The following is a 10,885-nucleotide window of genomic DNA, read 5'->3' on the forward strand; positions in this document are numbered from 1 at the left end:
TAGATGTTTATTAGCTGTGTTACCTTGGGCAAATTATTTAACCTCTCTGTGCCTTAGTTTCCTCATTTATCAAATGAGGCACCAGATTAAGGTCCCTTCTATGTTTCAATTTATGATCCTAACAACAGCAACAACAATGAAAACAGTAACCAGCTACCACTCTTATTCTATCAGAGCAAAATGACCTCTCCCTAATCCTTTTGTTTTTCCTCTGCTCTCCTCTTCCATTGTTTTCTCCTAAACTTTGGCTCTATTGTTAACACATTTGCCTTTCTCCCACGTCTCTTCTTTCTCCATTCTTCCATGTATTTCTTCTTCTTCTTCTTTGGAGGCAATCAAGGTTAAATGGCTTGTCCAGGATCACACAGCCAGCCAGTGTCTGAAGCTGGATTTGAACTTGGGACCTCCTGACTCCAAAGCTGGTACTCTATCCACTGTATTACCTAGTTGCCCCCATGTTATTTTAGTCACAAAATCCAGTCACTCTCTGGAAGATTCTATCTTGAATCAATGCCTCAAGGGCTGGGGATGCTGCTTCTCTTTTGCCCACTGATGCATAGGACAGGTGGGGAGGGGGGAAAGTCATTGTTGCTCCCCATCACTTCTGAGCCTTGCCTTTCCTATCATCATCCAATAGCGTCTCCTGCTTAGAAGTTCCTTTCATCCTTCTCCATCACAAAGTCTGGCTCCTAGTTATTGTCATCTACATTCTTCTTTCTGTCTCAAAGTCTTCCTCTCTAACTTAAATTCTGCCTTTGTGCTTAGAGATTTAGAGACTGTCCTAAGTTCCCATAACTTCCACCTCAGTCAGAGATCTGTGATCTACAGTCAGACCTTAGATCTCATGGCCATCTCCATGATTTTGAACCTCCGTCTTAGTCTCATGTTCTGTGTTTCCATTGTCTTTATTCTTTATACACTTTATTAATTAATCTACCTAATTATTTGTTGGGGAATGACTTGTATATTAAACAACACCTAGCCCCTTTGTCCTTCTCAGGTCTCTTAATCTGCTCTGATCTTTCTCTCCTGACTTTACTATGTTAACCATACAATTACATACTATCCTTTTATCTTGAGTCTCTTTCTTCTTCTCCTCCTCACTCTCTTCCAGTCCTTAGCCATGTCAGCCCTATCATATGCCTTTTTGCTCTTAGTTCTGAATGGCAGAATTCCAAGGGAGGAAGTTACATAACCTTGGCAACTGAATCCACTTCAATTTCTTATCATTTCATTTCAGTTAGGTCCTCACTGCTGCATAGCAAGCACATGTGTTTCCTTGATTGACTCTCTAGCCCATTCCACTGAGCAGCTGTTGCAAACTGTCTTTTTTCTCTTAAAGCTACCTCCCACCATTGTCTCCTTACTCTCCTCTCAATGGATGCTGTTGCCTTCTGCTTTTCTGATAAATGAAGCCATGTTTAACTTCCTCATCATCTCTCAAAAATCCCACTGTCTTCAGTGATACTTTTTTCTCTGAGGTGGTCATTCTCTTTAAAAAAAGCTCACCAATCTACTTGTTCATTTAAGTCCATTCCTTCATGTAGTCTAAGAGCCTGGCCTATCAATTATTCCATTTCTGTTTTTCATCTTCAATCTTTCAATATCAGCAAGTATAATCAGACTTATCCCATCACTTTAAAAAATCACTGGATGCTGTCTTCAATTAACTAGTATTTTTAATTACTTTTATGCTAGTCCTTTAATTGGAAATCCTATTTTCAGTCTCTCAATTATCTAAGCCATCCCCTACCCATCTTTCAAAGGCACAGAACTGAGTAGGTGCCTATACCTCACCTACAATAAAACCTACAGTAACTCTTCATTGTTAGGATGAAATAGTCCTCTAGCTAAAATTTAAACATCTCCTACATTTAAATTTCAAATCACATTTCTAGGTTTATTTTATGTTTTTCTCCTTTATGACCAATGTGCATCCAAATTGGACTAGTTCCCTGAACTAGTTATTCCATTTCTTGCCTCCACATTTTTGCATAAATTGTACCAATACATGTAACACATTTCTTTTTCTCCTCTCCAAATCTTAGAATTTCAGTGGCAAGACCACTTTGTTTTAATCCTGACTCTGATACTTGTCTTTGTAACCTTGAACACCCTTTACCACACCAGATTTCTGTTCCATCATCTGTAAAATGAAATATGTTGAATTAGGGGACTTCTGAAGTCTACCCTAAATCTATGATCTATGTTCCAGGCTCTGCTTGGACACCATCACCTCGATGAAACCATCCTGATCCCTTTGGCTGGCCAAGAATTCTTTACCCTTGATGGACTTATTGTATTTCCTGGTATATATGTTTCATCATAGTTCCTGCTTTAGTAGAATGCAAGCTTTTTGAGGGAAAGAGCTGTTTTTACTTTTGTGTTTGTATCTTTGGCACCTAACACAGTGCTTGGCACAAAGCAGATACAACAAATATTTGGTGAATGAATTTAAGAGAAGTTTTCTCAGAGAGAAATGTATTCTGGTCATTTTTATTACTTATTAAGTCAAGTGAATTTTTTTTTGTTTTAATTAATTAATTTATTTGTTTTTAGTTTTCTGCAATCACTTCCATATATCTTAGATTTTTTCCCCCTTCCTCTCCCATCTTACCCTCTTCCTCTTCCCTCCCTCCCCGAGGCAGCATGCAATCTTATATAGGTTCTACACATACATTCTTATTAAATGCATTTTCACCTTAGTCATGTTGTATAGAAGAATTAAAATGAATGGGAGAAATCATGAAAACAAAACAAAACATAACATAAGAGAAAATGGTCTGCTTCATTCTTGATCTAATTCCATAGTTCTTTCTTTGGATGTTGAAGGCTTTTTGACTCAAGAGTCCATTGAGAATTTTTTAGGTCCTTGCATTGCTGTGCAGGGCTAAGTCTACCAGAAAAATTCCTTGAACACTGTGGTTGTTACTGTGTACAAAGTTCTGGTTCTGCTCCTTTCACTCATCATCAGTTCATATAGGTCCTTCCAGGCCTCTCTGAAGTCTTCCTGTTCATAATTTTTTATAGCACAATGGTATTCCATTGCATTCATATACCACAACTTGTTCAGCCATTCCCCAACTGATGGATATTCCCTTGATTTCCAGTTCTTGGCCACCACAAAGAGAACTGATATGAATATTTTTGTATATGTGGGACCCTTTCCCATTTTTATGATCTCTTGGGGGATACAGTCCTAAAAGTGATATTAGTGGGTCAAAGGGTATGCACATTTTTGTAGCCCTTTGGGTGTAGTTCCAAATTGCTCTCCAAAATAGCTGGATCAGCTCACAACTCCACCAACAACGAATTAGTGTTCCAAATCTACCACATTTTCTCTAATATTTATTGTCTTCCTGTTTTGTCATGTTAGCCAATCTGATAGGTGTCATGTGGTACCTCAGAGTTGTTTTGATTTACATCTCTCTAATCATTAGTGATTTAGAGCATTTTTTCATATGACTGTAGATAGCTTTAATTTCTTCCTCTGAAAGCTGCCTGTTCATATGTTTTGACCAATTAACAACTGGGGAATGACTTGTGTTCTTGTACATTTGACTCATTAGAAATGAGGTCTTTATCACATACATTAGATGCAAAAATTTGTTCCCTCAGTCTTCCCTTCCTTCTTTCAGCCCCCCTCCCTTTTACTCCCCTTTACCCTTATTACTTCTTCCCTCCCTTTTCTTTCCCCCTTCCCCTCCTACTGCCTATAGAGCTAGTTAGATTTATAAACTTAATTAGGTTTGTTGTTCTCTCCTTGAACCAAATCAGATGAGAGTAAATTTCAAATAATGTTCATCTCCCTCCCCTCCCCCTTTCCCCTCTAATGTAATATATTTTTGTGTCTCTTCCTATGATGTAATTTACCTTTTTCTGCCTCCTCCTTTTCACATCTCCTGATACAATCCCTTTGTACCCTTAAATCACATTTTTATCATCACATCATTTAATTTATGCCCACTCCCTCTACCTATGTATGTCCCTTTTATATATCATAACAAATATACAATTCTCAAGATTAACAAGCATAATTTTCTCTTATGGGAATGTCAACAGCTTGCCCATATTAAGTAATGAGTATTTTTTCCCCATTTGCCTTTTTATGCCTCCCTTGAGACTTGTGTTTGAAGATCTAATTGTCTATTGAACTCTGGTCTTTTCATCAGGTCTGGACATCCTTTATTTCATTGGATGTCCATCTCCTTGCCTGAAATATTATGCTCAGTTTTTCTGAGTAATTGATCCTTGGTTGTCGTCCCAGGTCCTTTGCCTTATGAAATTTCATATTCCAACCCCCCCCCACCCTGCACCGATCTTTTAGTGTAGAAGCTACAAGGTCCTGTGTGGTCCTGAGTGTAGCTCCTTGATATTTCAATTGTTTATTTCTGGTTGCCTGCAGAACTATCCTTTACCTGATAATTCTGGAATTTGGCAATGATATTCCTTGGTGTTTTCAGTTTGGGATCCCTTTCAGGAGGTGAATGGCGGAATCTTTCAATGACTATTTTGCCCTCTGAATCTAGGACATCTGGACAGTTTTCCTCGATGATTTCTTGGAATATATTGCCCAAGCTCTTTTTCTCATCATAGCTTTCTGATAGATCAATAATTCTTAGATTTTCTCTCCTGGATCTATTTTCCAGGTCAGTTGTTTTTCCAATGAGATATTTCATATTTTCTTCTATCTTTTCATTCTTTAAACTCTATTTGACTGATTCTTGAAGTCTCATAGAGTCATTAGCTTCTACTTGCGCAATTCTAATTTTTAACAAACTGTTTTCTTCACTGAACTTTTGCATCTTCTTTCTCATCTGTGCAGTTGTTCCTTTTAAGGAGTTATTTTCTCCAGTTAGTTTTTGTACTTCCTTTCCCATTTATCCAATTTTCCCAGTTAGCTTTTGTGCTTCCTTATCCATTTGTCCAATTTTCCTTTTAAATTCTTCTGTGATTTATATTTTTAAAATCATTGGCAGGTTTTTCTTCTACTTCCCTAATTTGGCTTTTAAAATCCTTCTTGAGCTCTTCTAAGAATGCTCGTTGGACTTGAGACCAGTTCATATTCCCTTCTGAAGTTTCAGATGGGAGTGCTGTCTCAATGCTGACCTCTTTGGTATTCGTGTTTTGGTCCTTATTCCCATAGAAAGATTCTATGGTCTTATCTCTTCTGGTTTGCTTCTTGCTCATGATGATCATCCTTTTCCTGACTTTTAAAGTGGATCTCTGCTTCTGGGGCACAGGTGGCTCTGTCCCACAGTTCTTATGCTTAGAACTTGAGGCTTTGTGTATTGTGGTCTCTGGTTCTTTCAGCTAGAAGCTAGAGTGCTGTAGCTTACCTGGTGCTGAGATGGCTGGTGTGCCAAAGTGGAGACCAGGTGAAGTCTTTATGAGTTTCCCTGAAATTACCCTGGAGCTAGCTGTGTTCAGTGTGGGGGAGGGGGTGGCCTGGACACAGGCTGTCTCCTCTCCTGAGGAAAGGCAGGGCTCAGTGGTGGTGAACTCCATCTGTACTAGTATCTTCCCTATTCCCCTGGCTGTACTAAAGCAAACCTGGGGTCCTTGTGTTGATGATTGAGGGCTTCACCCCCCCCTAGGGCTCAGAATTTCCTCCTGGTTCACTGAGGTGGGGCTGTCTGGGGCAGCTCTGGCCCTGTAATGGTTCCTTGCAGCCACAACAAGAGGGACCTCCTTTTGCGATTTTCCTAGCCTCACAAGCTAAGAGACTGTTTATCCCTTTGGCTGATCCTACTGTTTCAGGATTTTTCCTGGGTTAATATTCTATGGGTTTGTCAAGGTCAACAAGGGGAGGGGTCGAGCATTTACCAATCCCTCTGCTATCTTAGTTCCCAGAAGTTCAAGTAGGCAGCTTACAGACATTTAATCTGTAGGCTGACAGTATCAGGAGCAGCCACTGCAGTTACCTGGGGTTCTGTGGTTCTCTCTTGCTCAGTTCCACTAGATTCCCATCCTAGGTTATGTTTGAGATTCCACAGTGCTGCTGCTGCTTAAGAATGCCCAGGGCTTCCTTCTTGGCTTTGCTATGGTGGGGTCTGCACTGGTAGAGCCTGTATGCTATGCGCTGTGCTCTCCTCCAGCCCCGTGCAATAGATCTTTCCTGTCGACCTTCCAATCTGTCCTGGGTTGGAAATCTGCCACAGTCTGTATCCTGTTGGATTCTGTCAGTCTAAATTTGTTCATATTCTCTTTTTAGAAGTATCTGAAGAAGTTTGTCTTAGAGCTTAGGTGAGTAATTGCTTTCAGTCCACCATCTTGACTCTGCCCCCAATCAAGTGAATTTGAATGGGGATGACTCTGGTAATGGAAAGAAAATAGGTGAGACCAGAATGATGTCTAAAGTATTCAGAGGAGGCTCAGCCACACAACCAATCATCAGCTCAAGAAGCCTTATTCTTTGCCTTCTGATTGGAAGTCACATTCAGATTCTGTCCATTCAAGAACCATGTCTCACTTTGCACCAGAGAAAAAAGAGGCTGTTTGTCATGTTGTTGGAAGAACAGGAGAAATATATGAGGACAGTTTGTTTCTTCCCCTTACGTGGAAGCTGGAAAAATGTAAAAGTTAGTCCAGAAACACATTTTTGTCCCTTTGAGAGTGAAGAGGAAATCAGAAAAGCCATCCTTACTCCAAGAAGTAACGATTGCCTCAAATCTATGAAGAGCTGGTTCTATTAGAGTAAGACCAAAGGAGGAGCTGCTTGGCTGCTCCCATAGCTGTAGGTCAGAATTGAAGAGTCAATATCCAATATTCCATTGTAGCCACAATGGAACCCCCAAGAAAGTCCTGTAAGTGCACCTTAAACCTTCTCCTTAAATATAGAAGTTTTGACTATTTCCCCACTGAAGCTTTCTAAATTAGGTTATGGTCTTTGTAGTCCTGCAAATCAGAAAAAAGATTCAAAATAGGGCAACCAGTGGGGCCATCTTTTGCAATATGGAGAATTTGGTTAATCTTGTTGGGTCTGGGCCACTGATGTCTAGGCAGGAATGCAAAAAGGCAGCAGATGACTGAGAGGGTTATGCTTCAGGCACACAATGTGAACATTGTTCTTCTCCACCATCAGTCTCTTAGTCCTTTATTATAGGACTGTCTTCAGTTGTTCATTTTACCATAAAATAAAAGACTTTGAGGTGGAAGTGACCTTAGAGGATCAGATAGAAAGTCCTCCTCCATTTGGTTTGTAAAGCCCTTTGCAACTGGAGCCTTTCTACTTTTCCAGAATGCTTATACTTTTATCTCTACTTACAGTGAATATTTCATTTCCCAACTCTTTGCCTTTTCTTTAGTTGAATTCCATGTTTGGGCTGCTTTCCCTCCATACCTCCACCTTCTGTCTTCCCTAACTTCTTTCAAAACTCAAATCCTACCCTTTACAGGAGGCCTTTCCTGGTCCCCGCTGCTAGTGCCTTCTCTTTGACATGTTTCTCATATGGGCATAGTTGCTTGTATTTGAATTCCTCATTGAAATATGATCTCCTAAAGAACAGGGATGATGTTTTTGCCTTTCTGCATGTCTCCAGCATTTAACACAGTACCTGGTATACCACAAGCACTTAGATGTTTAATGATAAGTCCAGTCCTCTCATTTTGATGAAGAAACTGAGGCACAGAAAGATTAAATGATTTGCTCATGGTCACACAAGTAATATACCTACAAGGCAGAATTTAGTTCCAGGTCTTGCTGACTCCAAGTTTATAACCTTTGTTATTTTCCCCAAAGTTTCCTTTTTTTTTAAATTGAAATATCTTTTTTCAACAACAACAATGTTGAAATGCTCCTTTGCAGAGGCTATCTATGTACCTGGAAGGAACTCCCTCCTTACATGAACCTTTCTGAGTTCAGCCCAAGTGCCAGCTTTAGCTTAAATGTTTACTCCTCCATGGTCAGCTCCAATCCAAGACCCCACCATTCTCTTTGGATGGATTGTTTTCCATATACAATTTCCATATAGAATATTGTTTTCCATATAGTCCTTGAGGTCAGGGACTATATTTATCTCTGATTCTTAGTACTTGACCTGGTACATTACAATTGCTTAATAAATATTTTTTAATTCATTCATTTATTCAACTCCTACCTGAGGCCTTTTTTGATCCTCCTTGCTTTCAGCAATTAGTCTCCAAAAAATAGTTGATGTTTACTTCCTTTCCATTTTGAATCCATTGATCTATCTATCCACTCACTGATCTGTCTGTCATTATGTCTATCCTTGTGTTCATCTGTCTGTCATTTGTCTGTTTATTCATTTCTTTGTTAACATGCTCTTTCCTTCTGTGCATGCTCCTCCCCCCAGTAGACTGTAATATTTTTAAGGGTAGAGACTAGTTCATTTTTTTTTTATCTTTGTATCCCAATTGCCTAGAATAGTCTCTGACATGCAGTATACAATTTAAAATATCCTTAACTGAACTGTTGAAGTATCTCATGGGTTATGGAAAGAGTTGGAAGTTGAGGCTGATGGCCAACACACCCTGTGATTTACCTCAGGACTCTTACAACTTAAGGAGGACCTTGACTCCATACAAACTTGCCTAAGGGTTGCAGGATAACAAGAATAGGTTCAGTTGGTGTCTGGTTTCTACTTTCATAGGTTGATAACATTCAAAATTATGCATTCATTTGTGTGAACCAAGCTCCTCTATCAAGGCAGCTTACCTGCCTCAGAAACCAAATCCCTTCCAAAAAGGCCATTTGAGCCTTACCTCTTAAAAGTCTGAAAAACAGCCTTTTGGGATTTGGATTCCTGCCTGCTGTCTGATCTCAGAAGTTAAAAAGGCAATCCTTTGGAAGATTATCAGATTTTAGGGCAGGAAGAGACCTTAGCCATCATGTTGTGAGATGCCTTCCACTGAAGTTCAGAGAGTGATGCATTTGCCCAAAGTCACATGGATAGCAATTCAGCGATTTGAGTCTAGGCCTCCTGATGTAGAATAGAGTGCTTTTTGCACAGTACCACATTTCTTCGTTAGCAAAAATAAAAGATGACATTCAGAATGCTGCCTTTAAAAAGTCATTAGACTCACAACCGTTAATCATTCATCAGTTCACTTATTTGTAGTGAATATCCACTGAAACTGAGGAGTCAGGTCCTTTGAACATGACTACAGTGTCTCTTTACAGGTCTGGGGTTATCCCTGAGATTAGGAGACATCCTCTTAATATGATACTTCATGATCCCTCACTGGTGGGATTTCTGTCACGATTGTTGATTGATGTCCATTAGTCAGCCAGAGTTGATTAGCTTTTATATAGAGGTATTTGTTAGTGTTGTACAATTGGTACAAAAACATCGCCCTCCTCAAATGTTTGACCCACCAATGTCTACAGAGTCCAAGAGAGAGTGGGATCAAGCTTGAAATGAACTTACCTAGTGCCTGTTTTTGCTGGAAGGTCTTAACATGGATGCTTTCATAAACTCCTTACAGATATTGTAGCTTTCTCTTGGGTTCCCTGAAAAGCCCTGAATTTGACTTTCCTCCTTTTCTTAGCTCTCAATGCAGATGCTTCCGCCAGTGGCTGCAATATCAGCAATGCTGCAAGGACAGGGTGAAAATGTCTAAATCCTTTGGTCCTCCAGAGTTCACCTCCTCTGGTCAAGGCCGGAGATGACAGCATAGATCAGAGTACCCCCCTTCACCTTACATTTCCTCAGGTATTTGCCTAGAACTATTCTCCTTGTGTTCTACTTACTGAAATTTGGAATCTAACTAGTTTGATGGTTTTATACAGGCCACATAGTAGACAAGTCACTCAGCCAATAAAAGCAAACTTTCAGTCACACCCAGGGAGGTGACTACATGTCATTCACAATTCCTGAACAACTGAGAGGCCCTCTGAACCAGATAAATTTATCAGAGCTAAGGGAGATGATCTGTTTTTTGACTCCACTCTTACAATTGATTCATTCATTTACTAATTCATGTCATCTTCATGATAAGAATTGACTTCTATAGGAGTTCATAAGCTGAAAAGGATGATAGGGAATCTGCTTTCTATCTGGCAAAGAACATTGCAGATGGACCTGGGCATACTTTAAGGGATGCTCATTTACTTTCTTCCTTCCAACAAAAAAATCTGGAAACTTCACTATAAGATGCTACCTAGTACATGGTCACCAACTCCCTTGCAAGTACATGGTTTACAAAACTCTGCTTATTTATAGGTTAAGAAAATAAACAGAATGTATAATATAACTCATAGAAATGATCAATGACTACCAATGAATGAGCCTCCCCTAGAGTCCTACATAACTTTAGTCAGTTATATAATACCCTGGATAGGATGCTCATTGTCACAAATACTTCCTGCTAGGAAGAATTTTACCATTTGTTATTATTAAAGCTGCTATGAAAATATCAAAGAGGAGATTAAATGACTATCTCATGACTTTCATTTCTGATAAAATGTTCCTCTGAGGGTAACACTTTGTTCTGCCCTCAGATATTTGCTCTACTGATCCAATGAGTTGCAAATCTTTGAGAAGTACAAGTTTTGATATGGAGGGAGCCTGTCAAGATTGGATGCTTAGGAGGGGAAGGAGCTGGCCTATTGAAATAAGGAAAATGAAGTGAGAGTGAATGAACGAAAGAATGAATGAAGGAATGATAGAGAATTTATTAAGTACTTTCTATGTGGTAAATGCTGAAGATGCAAATACCGAAGTAAACACAGTCCCTGACCTTCAGCAGTTTACATTCTAATTGGGAGGAATAGCACATATATATGACAATGGTAGCCACAGAGGGCCAGTTTTGGTTTGGAAACTTACAGTAATGTAAGTTTCAGGGGAACAGATTGATCCAACCTTTCCAAGAGCAATAGAAAATCTGATTTGATTATAGTTCCAGAACAGGAAAGCCTGAG

This window comes from Notamacropus eugenii, chromosome 1 (genome assembly GCF_028372415.1).
Source record: "Notamacropus eugenii isolate mMacEug1 chromosome 1, mMacEug1.pri_v2, whole genome shotgun sequence".
NCBI lineage: Eukaryota > Metazoa > Chordata > Mammalia > Diprotodontia > Macropodidae > Notamacropus > Notamacropus eugenii.